This window comes from Meleagris gallopavo, chromosome 1, assembly GCF_000146605.3.
Source record: "Meleagris gallopavo isolate NT-WF06-2002-E0010 breed Aviagen turkey brand Nicholas breeding stock chromosome 1, Turkey_5.1, whole genome shotgun sequence".
In the NCBI taxonomy this organism is placed as follows: domain Eukaryota; kingdom Metazoa; phylum Chordata; class Aves; order Galliformes; family Phasianidae; genus Meleagris; species Meleagris gallopavo.
The window spans coordinates 81963496-81983615 of record NC_015011.2 but is presented as its reverse complement, the minus strand read 5'-3'; the positions used below and the strand labels follow the sequence as shown (position 1 = coordinate 81983615).

At 41.6% G+C, this 20120-nt stretch overlaps 1 long non-coding RNA gene across 1 annotated transcript in view; it reads left to right on the top strand.

Annotated features, from left to right (window-relative positions):
* The first annotated feature begins 340 nt into the window (after positions 1-340).
* Positions 341-20120, top strand: part of LOC104913508 — a 116544-nt gene continuing 96764 nt past the window's right edge. Inside the window, exons 1-2 of the long non-coding RNA XR_004161663.1 lie at positions 341-814; positions 8762-8861. This is a non-coding gene — a long non-coding RNA (uncharacterized LOC104913508). The remainder of the gene's footprint in view (positions 815-8761; positions 8862-20120) is intronic.

The window sequence follows — 20120 nt, the reverse complement described above, 5'->3', positions numbered from 1 at the left end:
GTGCCCAGAAGCTCAGCAAAGGGGAGGACTCTTTCTGTCGGGCAATGTGCATGGGTTTTCCTCACTGTGATTTCTAGCCCCTAATTGTCTTTTCTCTATTTTGCTGTTTCCTCCCTTGCCGGTAGCTTTTCTCTCCCCCGCGATCCACCTCTGCTTTGCAGTTACAGAACAAACCTATTTTACATACACACAAACATTTTCTTCTAACACACCATACTCTTCTGCTGCTTAGAGAACAGACAAGTATTTCCCATCTGTATGAGATGCAGCTCTGTCATAGCTTGGAGAGCCTGCATCAGTATGCTTAGGTTGTGCTAAGAAGCACCACATTCTTTTGAGCTTGCTATTGTTATTATTAAACAGTTGTTATTAAAGTTTACATGTTAAATGTATGTAATTCTTGACAGCTGGTATCACTATGGGTTAAACAGTTTCTGAGCGTGTATCTGTGGTTCTTAAAATACCCATCCAGTCCTCAGTTGAGGTTTGCGTATCATGCATGGTGACTGGCTGAAGCAGCTGCTAGGCCCAAGAACTACTTGTCTCCTCTTACGCGAGTCTCACCTTCACATTGGACAACAGTATTAAGAAGCAGGTTGTATTGGATCATGGAGAAGAATGGCAGATAAGAGGTTATCCACAGCTACAGATGGTCTGCTCCAAAAGGAGGTGGTGAGAGAGTCTTGAGATGGGTGGTGAGAAGTTGCAGGAAGAGTTCTGCCTAAAGTGGTACTGGAAGAGGATCTGAATGAGAAGGGCATATGGGAGGTGCGATGGGGAAACTGAAAAAGAGGACAGCATTGGAAGAAAACAAGTAATTGAAGCAACTCTTTCCTATTTTGAACTGGGAAATATGGCATTCAAAGGCATCTATGCAAAACTAAACTAATTGTTATCATAAACTGTGTGACTGAGGAGTTAGCAATGCTTCATTGTCATTCTGTGGCTTTTAAATGAGGTTACCCCAAAACAATAAGGGGCAAAAGTGTTTTGCTATGACAGAGTTCTGACCATGAGGAGTTTGTATGGGGAAGGGAAGTAGGAGTGGAAGGCGAGGGGGAGGGAAGTATAATGGAGAAAAATGGAAAAACAAATTGTTTTTTCAGTTTTTTCAATTTTTCTAATTTCTTGTTTACTTGTAGATGGTCTAACTAAAGCACACAAAGAATACAGGGATGCTGTCTGGACTTGCAGAGGTGAGATTAAGAAAGCTAAGGCAGAGATGGAACTGAATTTGGTGCAGGATGTTAAAAACAGCAAAACAGGGTTCTACAGGTACATAGGACAGAAGAGACAGGCCTAAGAGAGTGTATCCCCTCTGCTAAATGGGAAAGAAGAACTGGCTACCGCAGGTACAGAGAAGGCTGAGGTACTAAATGAGTTCTTTACTTCAGTCTTCACTGGCAGTCAGGATTCTCACATCCCTGAACCTTACATTCCTGAACCTGAACCTCTAGGTGGGAAATAGTGGAGCAAACTCATCCCCACTGTAAGAGCAAGTCCAAGACAGACTCATGAGACTGAATGTGTACAAGTCCATGGTAATGGATGATATGCATTCCAGAGCTCCTATGGGAGCTGGCTGATGTGGTTTATTAGTCTCACATAGGTGCCAGGAAGGTTATGGAATGGATAATCTCACGAGCCATCATGGATCAGTTAAAGATCAACCAGGGGATCAGGCCCAGTCAGTATGGGTTCATGAATGGTAGATCCTGTTTGACAAACTTGATTTCATTCTATGACAAGGTGACACGCTTAGTAGATGAAGGTAAGGCTGTTGATGAGGTCTACCTGGACTTCAGTAAAGCCTTTAACACTGTCCCCGACAGCATCCTCATGGAGATGCTGGCTGCCCATAGTTTGGATGGGCATATGCTCTGCTGGGTGAAACACTGGCTGGATGGACAGGCCCAAAGAATCATGGTCAGTGGAGTTAAATCCAGTTGGTGGCCAGTCACAAGTGGTGTCCCCCAGGGCTTGGTGCTGGCACTGATACTGGATTGATTGGCCAAGGCAAACTCCATGAGTTTCAATAGGGCCAAGTGTTGGGTCCTGCATTTTGGTCACAGCAACCCAGGCAACCCTACAGGCTTGGGGAGGAGTGGATGGAAGGCTGCCCGATGGAAAGGGACCTTTGTGTACTGATGGACAGTCAGCTGACAGCACACAGCAGCGTGCCCAGGTGGCCAAGAAGGCCAGTGGCATCCTGGCTTGTATCAAGAATGGTGTGGTGAGCAGGACTAGGTATGTAATCCTGCCCCTGTACTCAGCACTGGTGAGGCGTCGCCTTGAGTACTGTGTTCAGTTTTGGGCAACTCAATACAGAAAGGACATTGAGGAGCTGGAGCAGGTCCAAAGAAGGGCAGCAAGGCTTGTGAAGGGCTTGGAGAGTATGCCCTGCGAAGAGAGACTGAAGGAACTGGGGCTGTTTAGTCTAGGAAGAGGAGGCTAGGAGGAGACCTTATTGCCCTTTTCAAATACCTGAAAGGTGATGCAGTGAGAGCGAGGTTGGTCTCTTCTCACTGGTGACAGATGACAGACGAGGGGAAATGGCCTCAATTTGAACCAGTGGAGGTTTAGGATAGATATCAGGAAAAACTTCTTTACAGAAGGGGTTGTTAAGAGACTCCCCAGGGAGGTGGTTGAGTCACCATCCGTGAATGTGCTTAAAAACCATTTGGATGTGGTGCTCAGGGACATGATTTAGCGGTGGGTTGTTAGAGTTAGCGTAGTATGATTGGGTTGTGGTTGGACTTGATCTTTAAGGTCTTTTCCAATCTGAGCAATTCTATGAGTCTATGATTGCTGAACTGCTCTCCATCATATTTGAAAAGTTGTGGCTCTCAGGTGAAGTCCTTGGAGACTGAATAAAGGCAAACATCACTTCCATTTACAAGAAAGGGAGGAAAGAGGACCTGGGAAACTAGAGACCTGTGAGCCACACCTCTGTGCCTGGGAAGATCGTGGAACAGATCCTCCAGGAAGACATGTTAAAGCACATGAGGGATGAGCAGATGTTCCAAGATAGCCAGGTTTCTCCAAGGGAAGGTTGTGCCTAACCAATCTGGAGGCTTTTTATGATGAGTGTTGGCATTGGTGAACAAAAGGAAAGCAAGTGACGTCATCTACCTGGATTTCTGCAAGGCCTCTGACATGGTCTCCCACTGCATCCTTATGTCTGAATTGAAAAGATATGGATTTGAAGGGTGGACTATTTGATGGATAAGGAATTGGTTGGAAGGTTACAGCCAGAGGGTTGTGGTCAATGGCTCTAAGTCCAGGTGGAGGCTGATAACAAGTGGTGTCCTCCATGGGTCTGTCTTGGGATGGTACTCTTTAACATACTAATCAGTGACATAGATGATGGAATCGAGTGCACCCTCAGCAAGTTTGCTTATGACACCAAGCTTAGTGGTATGATTGATAGATCAAAAGTAAGGGATGCCATCCAGAGGGATCGTGATAAATTCAAAAGGTTGTGAACCTAATGAGAGTCAACAAAGCAAAGTGCAAGATTTTGCATCTGGGTCAAGGTAATCCCAGATATGTTTATAACTGGGAGAAGAACTCCTTGAGAGTAGCCCTGCTGAAAAAGATTTAGGGGTCCTGGTTGATGAAAAACTTAACATGAGCCAGCAGTGTGCACTTGCAGCCTGGAAGGCCAATGGTATTCTGGGTTCTCTCAGAGGGGGGATAGCCAGCAGGGCAAGGGAGGTGATTGTCCCCCTCTATTCTGCCCTTGTGAGGCCCAGCTGAAATGCTGCATCCAAGTCTGGGGCTCCAAACACAGGAAAGATATAGAGTTTTTGGAGAGTGTCCAGAGGAGAGTCACAAAGATGATCCAATGGCTGGAGTACCTCTTCTATGAAGACAGGCTGAAGGAACTGGGCTTATTTAGCCTGGAAAAGAGAAGGCTGTGGGGAGACCTCATTGGAGCCTTCCATTATTTAAAGGAAGTTTATAAATGAGTGGGAAATTTTACATGTGTAAATAGTGATAGGGCAAGGGGGAATGGTTTTAAACTAAAGGACGGGAGATTTAGATTAGATGTCAAAAGGAAGTTTTTTACTCAGAGAATGGTGAGGTGCTGGAACAAATTGTCCAGAGAGGCTGTGGATGCCCCATCTCTGGAGGTATTCAAGGCCAGGTTCGATGGGGCCCTGGCAGTCTTACCTAGTACTTGATCTAGCAGCTGGTAACCCTGCCTATGGCAGGGGGGTTGGAACTTGTTGATCCTTGAGGTCCCTTCCGACCCAAGCCATTCTATGATTCTATGAAAGGGAAGAGATGCAAACAATTTACGGTCTAGTTCCATCACATTCTTTCTCTGACTTCTTTCCTTTTACCTAAATTGTAAATAAAAAGAGCAAAGGGAGAGAGGAAAGAGATAAATAATCCAGTTTGGGGATTTTCACTGAACAAGTTAATTTTTTGATATTACTATGAATATTTTTCTTTCTTCTTTTTTTTTTTTAAAGTTACTTAAAGACAGACAAAATTTATGTTTGTTGGAGAAGTAGATAAGAACAATGTGAATTGAAACTTTCGAAAAGAATGTTCCTGAAAGAATGAAAAAAAATGGCTCCTGATCTCTGTATCCATCTTTGCTATAGTAGATTTAAAGATGCAGTACAGATACAAAGAACATAACTACTGCACCATTTAGTGAACTGCAGTGCATCTCACATTTTGTGTGATAGGTTAAAAAACTTGTATTTCATATGAGCCAACTCATGATGGAGAATAAAAGAAGCTGTTAACAGACTGTGAAGGAAGTGAAGTCATTCTGCACTCTTTTCTAACCTTGAGGTTTAAAAAGAGTTATCAGGCCAGAAAGCATATATATAGAGAGAGGTTCTCAGATCAAAGTGTCCCCAGAAAAAGATTTCCTGCAATAAAGTAGTTTCCAAAAAAGTTGCAGTGCTACTGGAGCCCAGGCCCCTGGAAGCTGCCAGCTGTGTTGTGTGTCTTTTGGCACCTCTGCAACATACGCAAATAGCTGGAGACCTTTTTGCAGCCAGGAACAAGTGAGACGAGAAAAGGCCCTGTTTCTAAATTTGAAAAGAAAGCTGTAAACAACAGGCATGCTGATTGTAAGTGTGCCAGGGGACTTCAGGAGTCTGCCCTTTGGTCCTCTGTGCAGGCAAGGTCAACCTCCTTTCTATTTTTTTGTAAAAGCAGATGGTGCATGGCCATGGTCTGGGACTGCTCTTTCATGAGAACCCCAGATGGTAAGAGGAAACTTATCCCAGTGTGATCAGTCCCCAGACTGACACCTTAGCTTTGTTAAGGCACTACTTGCAAGATATCCAAAATGACTGCTTTAACAATGCATGGTCCTGTTCTACTTTATCTCACCTTTGTGAGATTTCCCCTAAAGGGGAAATCAGAGCAATGAAGACAGACCTTAGGCCATGGATCTCTCTGCCAAGTAGGATAAATGGCTGTTCTCTCCCTTGTAACCAGGAGTCCTCAACCTACCACTGTTCATGACCACCAGGTTTTTGACATCCATCCAAGTGAATTTGTAACAGATACTAGATGTCTTTGCTGTTCCCTAGTCCTGTTCAAATGGCAGCCATACTACCAGCTTCCATGAACTCAGCAAACCCTCCTCCACTGTGGGCCACAGATTCTGTTAATAGTACAGTTCTAATTATCATTAGTGCAGTCAAGAGACAGCAACATGTTACTGAGACAAGCAAAGCCATATGTTGAGGAATCTTTTCCCAGATTTCCATTATTTACAGTCTGGGTCTCATTTTGAAATGATAATAGTTTATTCCTATCTTAAAATCCCGCTATTTTATTTCACTGAAGTGTTTGTATATTTCACTTATCTAAGGAGAAACATTATCTAACAAGACAATTGTGGATTCTTATGGGCACAGCACTGTGTCAACAGCATTTTAGTTCCTTTAGAAAAAAAAAAAAAGATTGTCTACATTTATAGGTGGTATTATGCATCATTGAAAACTGTAGCAGAGTAGGCAGTTGCACATGGTATGTTTCACACCTCATATACTCAAAGCTGCTAGAATAACTTTTCAGTTATTCCTTCCTGCAGGCAAGGTTGTGAACTCAGAGAAAACATAAACAAATTTCTAGTAATAGAACCATAGAATTACAAAATGTCTTGGGTTGGAAGGAGCCTTAAAGACCATCTGGTTCCAATCCCTTTCCATGGTCATGGACTCCTCCCACTAGGCCAGGTTGCCTGAAGCCCCATTCAACCTGGCTTTGAGCACTTCCAGGGATGAGGCATCCACAGCTTCTTGGGGCAACCTGTTCTAGTGCCTCATCATCCTCATAGCGGAGAATTTCTTTCTTATATTTAAATCTACCTTCTTTTAGTTTAAAGCCGTTACTACTTGTCCTTTCACTGCACTCCCTGACAAAGAGTCCATCTCCATCTTTCCTGCAGGCCCCCTGTAAGTACTGGAAGTTGGACATAAGGTCTTTCCGGAGCCTTCTCTTCTCTAGGCTGAACAACCCCAACTCTCTCAGACTGTCTTCACAGGAGAGGCGCTTCAGTCCTCTGAGCATCCTTCTGGCCCTCCTCTGGACTTGCTCCAACAGCTCCGTTTTCTCCTGAGAGCAGAATAGAAGGGACAGTCCGCTCCCTTGACCTGCTGGACACGCTTCTTTTGATGCAGCCCAGGATATGATTGGCTTTTTGGGCTGCAGGCATATATTGATAGCTAATGCTGAGCTTCTCATCGATCACAGAATCATAGAATGGCCTGGATTGAAAAGGACCGCAATTATCATCTGGTTTCAACCCCCCTGCTATGTGCAGGGTTGCCAACCACCAGACCAGGCTCTGAGTGCAGGCATTTCTTCTTAGCACTGCTTCACCAGTACACTTTATATATCATTGTTTAATCTTTATTTAATGAATTTTGTATTTCTCTCTTTGTGAATCTGAGTTGCAGATGATCGGTGTTTATATATTTTTCATTTTAGATCTTGACAGCATAGAACAAGTTAACTCTGTGGGCCACAAAAATGTTCTTGGTGGCACTTGGTGATCTGTGGTTTGAAATGATGCTCTTTCCTTCTTCTGGCCAGTCACATTTACCCAGCTGCTTAGGCATCATTACAGAGTTTTCCAGAATCCATAGCCCCCTTATCAGAAATGGTCGAGGAGTATTCAACCACATACATAAACCTTGTTCTCCCCAAGTTACCTCTAGTCTGCTATAGATTTAGCTTTTTCTCATCTTTTCTGTGGCATGCTTAGAAATGTTTTGATGCTGTTCATTGATTGCACCTGTCACCACAATAAACTCAACTTTATTAGTTGTATGTAATAATGTTTAGTAGCTTTCACAGCATCCTCTGGACACCACAAATGAGATCAGCTTCTCTGTTTCACAAGGGAGCATTGTTCTTCCTGTTTTATAGACAGATAACAGGGCCTTGAGGAGACTATCAGGAAAACCACTGCAAAACCCAGTTTGTTTTCTGTCTTTTTTATTATCCTAGTCAGAGGACAATGCTTCCTCACTAGCATTACCCTTGTGCTGTGCATTACAGCTTGCTTAATTACCAAGTACTGATGTTCTTCTGTGTGAGAATATTTTGTTCCCAAATCTTCATAACTTCAAGACACGAAAAATAACTGTATGGATGAAAGAGCTGTTACTTTAGAGCAGCTGTTGAAATGCATATAAATACTCTGTTGAAATTGCTTTGGCTGTTTTGCATATTGTTTAGTAAGAGGCTTTAATAAAAGTTTCTAGCATGAAATCTCAGATCATGCTTATAGCAAATGCTGCCACAAGCTGTATTAGATTAAAGCACTACCAGAATTCTGTTTAACTGAGTTGTTTATTGGTAGCAGAAGTGACTGAGGAGAAAATAATCTTAGGAACAGGTAATGAAAAGTGCTTCTTTTCACCTGCTGCATGTTGCTTTTTAATCATTCTATCCCAGAAGTTTGTACATCTAATGGTTTCCTAAGATGCTCTGTGCTAGGCATTTGAATGTCCTCAGTTACATTCCAAGTGAAGTATTTCTGTAGTAGCACAGCTGATGTCTTAGAATTTTTTCACTGTCAGAATGGGAAAAGTTTTAGGGCAGTAGGAAGACAAAGTTGTTCTCTCAGTCTGGGCTAGGCTAAAACTCATTGCAATGAGAAGGAAACATATCTGAGGTGCAGAAAAAGAGAGGGCTGCCATCCCTATGACACTGTTCTTAAAGGCATATGCTCTTTGTTCTCACATACTGAGTTGCTGAGTGACTGACATAAAAAATATAGACTTATCAAAAAGATATATACAGCTGCATTTCAGACATTTAATGCAACTACAGGGAAACTACATGGAACAATGCTTTACTAGCAGAAGTAGATAAATGCATATATATATTGATCAGATCTTGAGTGGGTAAACATTTGCTGAGTCTATTGACCTGTGTGGAAATATACCAATTAACTATATCTGATGATTTGTTCAGAGGTATTTTAATATCTAGCATAAAATGCTCAATTAAATGTAGATTTGATATCTGATATTTTCTCCATGTTGCTGTTTATTTCTAAAGCAATTTAATTTCCTAAGTCTCACAGTACAACACATAGCATTTAGCTAACAGAAGCAATCTAAAAATTTCCTTATTATTGTTACTGTAGGAGCACAGCTTTGCTGTTTTCAATTATGTTATAAGTATGAGGTGGAAATTTAAAGATGTCGCATCGCTAATTGTGTATTGTTGTTTGTTTTCAAACATTTCCAACTTCTTTCTTTCCATGCAGGTGATGATTTGCTGAACAAATACTGCAGATTGAAGCAGACCTCAATTCTCTAGGAGTATGCTTGCAACTGAAAGCGTTGTGACTTCGACATGAATTTCAGGTAAGACCAGGTACAAACCATCTCTCACTTTGCTGTTTGGTTTCCTTCTACCAGAATGGAAGATAAGGGCATTAACTTGTCACTGAGAGGATTGAGCAAATATACCAGTTTGGTGATGATGAAAAACAGCAAAATAAGCTGCCATGTAAATAAATAATGAATGTTGTCAGTATAGGTTACTTACAGACTCTCCGTATTAGCTTGTACATGCCTCTTTCCATGTCTATTTTAACTATTTGTTGTGGGAGCTGGTCCTTTACTTCTGAATACTCATACTTTTGAGCTCTCGAAGTTATGGTGTAGTGCCTCATGAAAAATGTGTTACCATCTGTCTTACATTTATGTAGCAAAATTTTGTCAGTGGGGGACTGTATCAGTGGCCTTTACGAGAAGAAGCCAGGGGCTGCCCCATGCTGCACATAGTTGGTCCTAGCTGATTCGAAAACAGCCACTGCAGGATACAGCCAGGCCTGTCAGTAAAACCAGTGGTATCTCTGAAAATATTTTAAGAAAGGGCAAAACACTTTGGAACAATGAGGAATGAGGGGAAAAAAAATCGTGAGAAGCAACTCTGCAAACACGAATATCAGAGCAGAAGGAGGGAGAAGTGCTGCAGGCACTAGAGCATTGATTCCCTTGCAGAATATGGAGTATATAAAAGAAACCACGGTTCATATTTCCTGAAGGCCATGTAGCCATAGAGGACTGCTTTTGTGTTTGTGAAGGACTGCAGTCCATGAGATGCACTCCAATGGGAGCAGGGACAAAGTGCAAGGAAAGATCATGTTTTCTCCCTCTGTCCTGTTGAGGATGGGAAGGGAGAGAATAGCTAGGTGGATGTTTGGCAGCCAGCTCAGGTTGACTCATCATTGCATTTCAGAGTTCTTCAGCACATCGCTGTGGCTTTTCTGCAGTTCCTTGATCTTAATGTCAGGTAAAGCAGATTGGCTCAGTGACCAGCAATGGCAATCTTTTGACCTATTCTCTAATGCAACTCTTCATCAGGGCTCTGCTCCTCTCAACCAACAGTGTGGAAGGGGCAGCTATGTCATATTACAGCTACATCTGTGGACACACAGCTGCACAGCATCTGCATTCTTGCCATGGCTGTGTCTACTCTTGGTGATAACTCACAACCCCCAGGCTCTTTGCGCCAGGGCTGTTTGCAGACCTCAGCAGTGAATGGAAGGGCAGGAGGTTTCCATATGGAAGTTTTTCTTCATTATCCTAACAGATCACATTTTGAGACAGCGTTACAATCTCAACCTGCAGTGAGACTGCAGTGAGTCTGTTATGGAGCTCACTCTTCCACTCCCAAACTGCTCTTAGTGTCTTGAATTGAAGATAATCCCAGGAACTGTGAGTCACCAAGGTTTATGAAATTAAAGGGGGATGTAAATTTAGAGACCAATGGATAGGAAAGGGGGTTGATTCTTATGTGTTTGTCAGATAGTTATATGTCTATGTAAGTACATACTCTCATCTGATTGACTAAAAGTGGTGAAATAATGATCTTCACTCATCTTTATGGTTGCACTGTTTTGTGCTACTTGCAGACTGATAGATACGGAATGAAAAATATGTATTTTCAGTTTGTTTTCTGAATGTGAAAGTTGGATTGGCAACCAGCTCCTCCCTCCCCCCAACCCCCCAGCGTCAGGCTGTCTGCTTGGTAATGTTTCCAATGGAATGGGCATCCTACATTTTATTAACTCAAAAAACAGACAAACAGAAAGAATCACACTCAAAAGAGTTCCTCTGGGCAGACTGAACATGATAAATAACAATATGGAAGAATGGAGTAGAGATTAACAAAAATGAGCATTTTGTGAAGAGAGGAAAGTGGATATCACCTGTGTCAAAGGGAGAAGGTGATGGGAGGATAGATTTCAAGGATGGAGGGCAAAGGTTTACTTGGCAAAGAATGTTGAAGAGGAATAATCTTGTGCAATTTTCCTTTGATGAGCTCTTACAGATTGGTATGAAAGTATCTGTCTAGTTTATTTCAGCAAGCTAGACGAGAGCTCAACAGTTAATCTTCATCTAGCAATCAGCCACTGATGCTGTGATGCATTACAGAGAGAGTTTGCATTTCAGAAAGTAAAAATGATTTATTGAGAGCAAATCTTAACAGGCCTCTGTTGGGATAGAAAGGGAACAAAGAGACTGATGCATTTGCAATTCCACACTTCCAGTAACCTGATTACAGAACTTGCTTCTTTTAAGTGAAAGGTATGACATTTTAAAGCATGGTTAGATTCCTCAGGATGCACAGAGGTGCCTCGTGGCACTCCCAGAAGTGTCTAAATATCATATTTCAGGGCAATAAGTAAAGTAACTTTCATTTCCTTACTTGAATTTTAGATGTTTCATTTTTTTTCAAAGCTAATGCTAGGAGGTCAGATATACCACAGCTTATGTTTACTTCATGACTAATGTGTACCTGTGGCCATGAGTATTGTTTACTTATTATTTATAGCCATCTTACAGCAGGAATGAAGATTTACTATGTGTGTATAATTTATAAGGTTATTTTCTCTCTACTTTCCAGTTCTTCTATAAAATGCATAACAATACAGAGTATTGTTTGTGTGGTGACATGTGATTATGTGTTAATTGCTCTGAATCTGGAATTATTTATGTTTTCACATTTACAGAGCAAATACAAGAAAGCAATAAACCAAACAGTTGATTTTCTTCTTGTTGCTACTGTTAGCTTTTGCTGTCTGCCTTCTTTTCCTCTTTTTTTCCCTCTTCTTTCTCTTTGCCTTAATGACCTACTTGACCTTAGGTGGGAAGCTATATTCTTAGACCTCTTAAACACAAAACTTAGGCCTATTGGTAATTCAAGATGATAAGTCTTAACCCCCCCATCCCTTAAGCATAAAATTCTAGGAAAGAAATGGTAAGGAATAGGAGCTACACTAGGGATAGAACTCTCACTTTTTGTAGGCAACCATCAGGATTGCAGGATGTTTTCTGTGTATAAGCACAGTATCAAGTGCATGTTGTTACCAAAGGCAAAGAAGAAACCTGGAAAAAATATCTATTGAAAATCTGTCATAGGAGATCGAGGAATTAAGAACTACCACTAGTGTAGCAATTGCAGATATTAATGTGAATTTAATTAAGATAAAAATGTATGCCTTAGGGTGCTGGAAAATTACTTTTTAATTATTCATCCACAGACTTGTTTACTTGTCAGACAAGATAATCCATCTGCCTGAGTTTTCAAGCTGTGGTCCCAGTTTTTTCACCAGATTTAAAACAAAATGCAGTATGGCCATGCTTGTTTAAAGGCTTTTCTTGTGTTCCACGTGTTTTGTTCTGAGGTGATGATTTCAGAGTTTCTCATTCTTTTGCATCTAGCAAAGTTTTCTCACATTGCCAGTTTGGATCATGCTTAGATGTTCTGATTATTCTGTGGGGTAAGTTGAAATGCTTATTGCTGTAATTTCTGGCAGTTAAACTTATTCTAATTATTAAGAATATAAATCCTATTGGCCAGGAAGAATATAATCATGAGGATGTTGTTTAAGATTGCTGGTTAGTTTTGGACATTTTCCCATTGCTTATGTGGTCCCCCAGAGCAGTACCATCTCAAATCAAGTCATGGAACATCCTCAAAGTCTCCTGAGTGGATTACTCATATCATAGTAACAGAAAACGCTAAAGAACAAAAGGGAACAAAATAAATGAAAAGGACTGAAGAGGTTTGTGAAAAATTGTGGCGGCCATGAAGTAGTTTGCAGCACATGATTGCAAATAGCTGTGACAGCAAGAACTCACAGAATAGCTGCCACAAAAAAATACTAGGCTCAGAAGAGGTATTTTTCCCGTTGGGTGCATTTGAATGTTATTTTGAACTGTGTGCTACCCTATGGATTTAGTTCTCACATCTGATCTTAGTACAGTGGTCAGACTTTAGAATCCCAAAGAGAAACAAATAAAAATTTCCAGGAAACCAAGCAGGCGACTTGCTTTTCTTACAGGACAGAGGGTGGTAGGATCTGCAAGTGACTCTGGTTCATCAGCTGCCTGATAGAGATAAACCCCTTCAGCCTCTTCTTTCAGCATTTCATTGTCCTCCATCCACAGAGCTGGCTCCCAGAGAACAGCGAGGCAGCATATTAGCAGCTGCTCTGGGAACTGCTGAAAAACCCTGGAGGTAGTCTCTGCGAAGTTGCTGGAGGCACCAGTAAAATCAACAATCGTTGGCATGCCAACAGGCTTGAAAGGCTGTCCTGCAGGTGGTATCCTTAAATCCATCAAATCTTAACTCAGTGGTGAAAGAGTGGGAATTTGTGGTGAAGTGTGAGTCAGGCTTCAGATCCAGCCTGGGAGGAGGCGAATGAGCCTGAGAACAGGATTTGTAATACATGTAATTAATGCTATTGAATAGTGCTGGATAATACTTGTTCTTTCTGTAAAATCACCTTGGGTGATGGCTGGAAAACAAAAATAGTCTCTGGCTATCTGGCAAAAAAGTGCAAGTAAAGGCATCTGCATTGCAGATAGGACACAGCAGCCCAGGAAGGGCAGCCATATCCTGGGCACAGCCAGCAGGTCAAGGGAAACAATTGTCCCACTGCACTGGTGCAGCCTCGCCTTGAGTGTTGTGTGCAGTTTTGGGTGCCAGAGTACAAAAAGAATACAAAACCATTAGAGAGTGTCCAGAGGAGGGCTATGAATATGGTGAAGATTATGGAGGGCAAGGGGTGTGTGGGGCAGCTGAAGTCCCGTGCTGTGCTCAGCTCAGAGCAAGGCAGGCTGAGGGGAGGCCTGATGGCGGCTGCAGCTCCTCACAGGGTGCGGAGGGGCAGAGCTGAGCTCTGCTCTGTGTGACAGCGACAGGGCCCGAGGGAACGGCATGGAGCTGCGTCAGGGGAGGGGCAGCTGGGATTAGGGATAGGGTCTGCACCACAGGGCAGTGGGCACAGCCCCGAAATGCCAGAATTCACGAAATATGTAGACAATGCTCTCAGACACATGATCAGATTTTTTGGTTTTCCTGTGCGGATCCAGGAGTTGGACTCGATGATTCTTGTGGGTCCCTTCTAACTCAGGATATTCTATAATGATTCAGCTCTTGGAGGAGAAACAAGGAAAAACCAATGGCCACAGAAATCTGAGTGAGAGTAAAGAATTGGAGGCACGCAGTACAGAGCTCTGTGCAGGGCGGCTGTAGACTTCCCTCTTCCTGTCTCAGTGCTGAAGCTCTGACCACATTCCTCTCTAGTAAAACACGGAAGTGACACAGTCGACTCGTTTTTAGGTGGAGGTACATAAAAATGAGAGGCGAAAGAACAGCAGCAACCTAAGAATATGAGTTTTCTGAGGAGCTTGGAAACTTAGGATTCACAAACAGTGCTTCTGTGCTTATTCCAGAAAAAGATCCTTAAGGAGTCTTCTGATAAGAATCATGTAAAATGGATCATGAGGAGGGATGTGGAAGGTCTGAGAAGCATAAAGATTACTGAATCACATGGGATGGATTTACTTGTCTTTAAGTATTAGCAAACTTCAGGTTTTTGCTCCTGATTGCATGCTCCTGATGCAAATCAGAGCAACTATTTTGAGAGTTGTCTTTCAGTTGAAGGTAGATGTTGAATAGGGCATGCTTGTGGCAATCATAGGCTGTAGGAATATTTGGAGCAATTTTACTTTTGGTCTTATGTGATACATATGCTCTTACAGTTTTCCTGACCGCTGTTTATGTAGCTTCAGAGCACTATAGGAGTAAGGAGCTAGAAATAACAATTCACAGCAGTGTTTGTGGTTGGCCTGCATCTTGCAGCACATTATCAGTGCCCTGTAATCAGATGCTCGTGTGCAATCCTTTCTGAAACTCCAATATATTATTCTCCCAAATGGAAACCTACGGAACACATGTTTTGTCATGCTTCTAGCTTCCCAGGGGCTATTGTTTTCACACCAGACTGTGAGTTTTGCACAAAGACTATATTTCACTTCCATTTATTAATTAATTTCTTTATTTGCTTTGGAACTTAGGAACTAACACATGAATTGACAGTGCTTTCCATTTCATTTTGCAGGAAGATCAATTGTGAAACTGGACTGGCTGCCTATCTTGTGTATTAGCCAAGATAGGATGAATCAGAATATTATAAGGAGGTCCTAGATATGACTGTGGGGGCAATTAATCTTCAACTCAAGATACATCCCCCTCATCCTGAAACAATCCAACTTTACTGATGACATTTACTACGTAGTAAAGGCAGGATTTGGCTGGCTTCTTCAGCAGCTTTTGGCTGATTAGGTGTGGGGTGTGATGGAGCTGTACTTCTATGGAGAGTGAACAGTGTGCTATTGTATTTTTCAGACTGCCTTATGGGATGCATTCTGAGTCCTGTGTGCATTATAATGTTAATAAATAGTATAAATATTTACACATTCTGCTTCTTTGTGACTCTCCAAATGGACTCTCATGAGAGAGAAAGAGGAATATTACATACTTCCCACACAGTCAGCAGGGTATGAACTGATATTTGACCCTATGGTGACTAACCCTGTCAGAATCAGAGATTTATGGACAGCCATGACGTGACCTTTATCTAAAGAGAGAATTGCAGGGCTGTGACTGTCACAAAATGCAGGATTGCACATTGCACTGACTCATGCTGGAGGAAAGGTTTAATTTGCTGGCAAATGTGTGCTTGAGTTTTCACAGCCAATGGAGAATGAAGGGAACATTATTTTTGGAGAACTTGGTTTCACCAGGAGCTAGTGAAAGGCAATACATATTGAATGAAAAACTCATATTTGTTGTCTTTTCTCAGTGACAGAAATAATGGCTTCCGAGTTGATTATAAATGGTATACGTGTATTCTCAGTGGTTTCATTCTAATTGCCTAGCAATGAGATTTACTACAGTTTCTGTACATAAATAAATGGGCAGATGTGGCTGTGCTGCATTCAGCAGGTTAGTCAGACTTCCCCTTAAACTAGATGAGGTGCACAAATTAGCATGAAAGAGAAGGTTTTCCTTGGGCAAATAACATGAGCCTGCTTAACTTCTTAGGCAGCATCCACACTTCTGCCCTCTAAGAGGAATTAGATTTAAATCATCAGCTGATTTCTGTAGCCAGTGAACATCACATTAGGTTATACCAATTTGACCACTGTGAAATTGGACCTCATTTAGGTGGGACATGTGGACCCGAAATGCTATCAGTTGTGTTATACATAAGCTTGGTGAATCCCTCATTGCCCCAGACAGATTCATGCCATTCCCTCTTCATTACTACAAGTCTTTTCCCTTATTTAAATTTTAGTTTGTGTATTTGTGTACTGATTACTGTTACTAATTTCTGTAAAATTAATTTTTCATACCATCTTTGTTTCTTCATTTCTTCTATAGCTGCCTTCTTGTGATCATAAAATGGTCAAGCAGGCTGACTCTTTTACAGTAAACTAGAAGATAAAAGGGAGAAAATGTGTGTACAGGTGCCACGAACATTGTGACCCAAGGGTAATTTTGCCAACTGTTAGCAATCTTCCAGCTTTATGAGCTCAGTTCTTAACCTGAAAATCATTCTGACCTAGCATTTTATACAGAGATTTATTATGAATAAAGCACAAACTGGGTGACTATTCCTTTGTGTATACACACCCACCCACACACTTTTATAATTTATTTCTTCTTCCTTTTTTTAACCTATAATAATGAGAGAAAAGCCCAAGTGAGAAGTATGGCTTGGCAGAAATTTAGATTAGTTTGTTGAAAGCATTCTGTGTTGTTACGGTGTAAAAACAGTTATTCGCTGCTAGGTTGGAAATGGATGTATAAATCATCATCTTTTACCCAATTACTTCCCTAATTTTCTTGCTTAATGAAATGATGTCACTGAGTAGTTAGATTTATTTGCAGTGAGCTGAAAAAATGTAATAGCATGCATCGGCAGGTGACAAGGATTAATGGCTGACTAAGCAATTAGCTACTTTTAATGATTGCCTTGGCCTGTAATGGTACCTGAGGCAAGACCAATTGCTTTTCTCTGAGTTTTCTCTTGGAGAGACCCTGCTAGACAAGGTATTTTGGAAGTCCATGTAATTTTGAGATGGTATGTGCCTGTAACATGACTTTTCCATCATTGATTTTCCTGGTGTGATAAGGGTGAAGCCAACCTTCTTTGGCAAGCCTTATCTGAAGGTGGCTTCCAAATGTAGATTGGATTCCAAAATGTAGGAGTCAAAACATGTAATGTGAGAGTTCAACGTGTGAAAATAAAAAAATATCAAATGGCCACATATTCTCTGTCTTCCATGTCAACCTCTAATGAAACTTTCTCGGCCACCCAAGAGACGAGAAAGAGGGTATCTCAGTGGTTTTCACTGCCAGGTGACTAACTGCAAAGTGGAGATCCCTGCTGATGGGATGTCAGTATAAATATCTTCTTTGTTGACTGTTTATTGCTGCTGAGGTCAAAATCCCTCGACTCTGAGAAAGTAACAGAGTTCATTATTTCTGTATTCTAAGGATCTTGTTTTCTCTATTCTTTTTTCTTTTTGTTCTGAAAGTGAATGTTTCTGATGGCAGCATGTGTGTGCCTGTGTGCCTGTGTGCCAACACATGTTGAAAAGGTTGCCTTGACACTGGCACTGGTGAAGTTCCCCTATCTTTAAAGCCTAAACTTGCAGTTCAGCTATTTCATATATCGCTCCACTTAAGAAAGTCATCTATAACTGCTGCCTGGCAAGGTGTCAGCTTTGTTTACTAAAGCAACTTTGATCTGAAATAAGTAGGTAAATTGCTCTGTAGGTGGTTAGATTAAAAAGAAGATACACGATAAGAAGAAAGTTACTCCTGCTAGCTGCATGATCTACTCTGGCTGTTTGATAACTAAATCAAATAGCCAAAATGTCATTGTTGACTAATCGGCTGGTCTGTGAGATCAGGTTCAGCCGTGAGCAAGGTTTTGTCATGCAGTACTAATGAAACTGGGGAAATGTTAACAGTTTGTTAACATCTGTATTGTAGGCTTCTCTTAAATTAATGCATCTTTGCTTATTTGTTTTATTAAGACCTGAGAAAATTAGAGAGAGCTGATTTATTCTTTCAGAAGGCGTTGTGGGGTGGAAATGTGTAATGAGGTAAAGCAGTTGAGTAATACAAGCTTACCCTGAGCTTATGTTTTATCTTCTATGCACATCGAAATATTATTCTTGCTATGTTTCAAGAAACCAATACTATTGTTGTATGTCACTTTTTGGAAATAAGTCATTTTTGCAAGTGAATAAAATGCCATTGCATTTGTCAAGTGAGGCTATATGCTAGGTTTTCCTGAATGGACTCTGGTTGACCTTTGCAGACCCGGGAGAAATTAGTCATGGATTATATTAGGCATGAGTAAATAAATGAAAGACAAGAATATTAAAAGGTAGTTTCCATGATGGAGAGCTTTTGAACAGATGACAAAAGGATAGCAGCTCTGGTACAGTTTAATCCCATGGGTCCTTATGTTCTGAAGAACAGCTCTGCCTTTCCAGAGATTTACACTGGGTGCCATATGGAATTGGATCAAAAACTAATGTGCAGGAATTATAGGCAACCTTCAGATCACCTGTGCACTGCCTTCTCCTAAATCCCACCCTGTCTGTAAACTAGACTAAACAGCAGTTGGTTTGCTTTATGGATCATTTGTCTTTGAAAGTACAAGAGAGACCATCTATTGAAAAAGCTGCAAGTACCATATCACAACTTCTCTAAGAGGTCCCCTATTTCAATAGTTGCCCTCCCCTTTTTCGCTAGTCCTTTCTGCAAAGTAATCTATGAGATCAGTTAGATCCCTTATCTCAGAAGAACTGTACCACATTGCGAATCGCTGCACAGTAAGATTTCTTTTAGTGCAAGTTCACCTGTAATAGACATGGGGAATAATTATGATGCATGTGCTTTTAAAACCAGTTGGGAGATACCAGACTTTTTTGGGAAAGATTTTTGTATCTTAAACAAACATTTATAAAAAGTTCCACTAGCTTTCATTTTTATCTACATTTGTAATGATTTCTTGATGTTTGTACAAAAAAAAAAAAAGAATGAAAAACTTTCTTATTTTGTGGCCCAAAGGTTGTTTTGTTTCATGAAATATTGGATTTTTTTTTTTTTCATGAGAACAAAGGCACCACAGTGTTTGAAGATGTGAGAAGACTTCTATGCTGGTTGGCCACAGGGGCTGCTTGTATGCTGAGGGGAAGGTGTGAGCTTCCTGTTGTGAGTGAGCTTGTTCTGCATCAGAAAAAGAAGGAAGTATTTCTAAGCCTGTTGTCCTGCTGCAGTCCATGGAGCTCCCAGCGGGTGAGGTCTCCTGTGGAAGTATTGCCAGGCCCCAGTGCAACAGATAACAGGGAATCCATCTGGGGAGTGTGCAGTCTCCAAGCAAGCACTATTCCTGCTGTTTGTGTGAATACAGAAGCAGTGCAGCTCTAAACTCTCTTTACAACTACTATACATTTCTTTTTTGTGTGAATTGAGGCACTGTTATGCTTAAGACCTCTATCTGAAAGACAGGTCGTACCTGATGGATCAGCTGGGGCCTGATAGCATTACCATCAGGCTTGCCCATAACTGGACAACGTGTTCCAATACTAAGTCAGAGGGCAAAACATGAGGAGCACCTCCAGGCTTATGCTAGGAGAAACAGAGTTGATGTTCACTGCCTGTTGCAGTCAGTCTTTGCAAAATGAGTCCAGTATATAAATGAAAAAACTGTGCCATGGGAGGCTATTTTGTAAAGTGGAAATAGCAAAATTCCTGTCACAGCTTTGGCACTAACTGGATAAATCCTTTCCCTTGGCTTTCAGGAACCATCAAATCAGCCACAGAATAATATTTACCTCTGTTATCTTGGAGTGCTAATAACTGGGAATGCTTTGAGGTTTGCTGGGTCCGGTCTTGTTCAACATCTTCATCAATGACCTTGATGAGAGGATAGTGGCCACCCTCAGCAAGTTTGCTGATGATACGAAGTTGGGAGGATTGGCTGACACGCCTGAAGGCTGTGCTGCCATTCAGCGAGACCTGGACAGGCTGGAGAGCTGGGCAGTAAGAAACCGGATGAGGTTCAACAAAAGCAAGTGTAGGGTCTTACACCTAGGGAGGAATAATTGCATGCACCAATACAGGCTGGGGGATGAGCTGCTGGAGAGGAGCTCTGCAGAGAGGGACCTGGGCGTCCTGGTGGACGACAGGTTGGCCATGAGCCAGCAGTGTGCCCTCGTGGCCAAAAAGGCCAATGG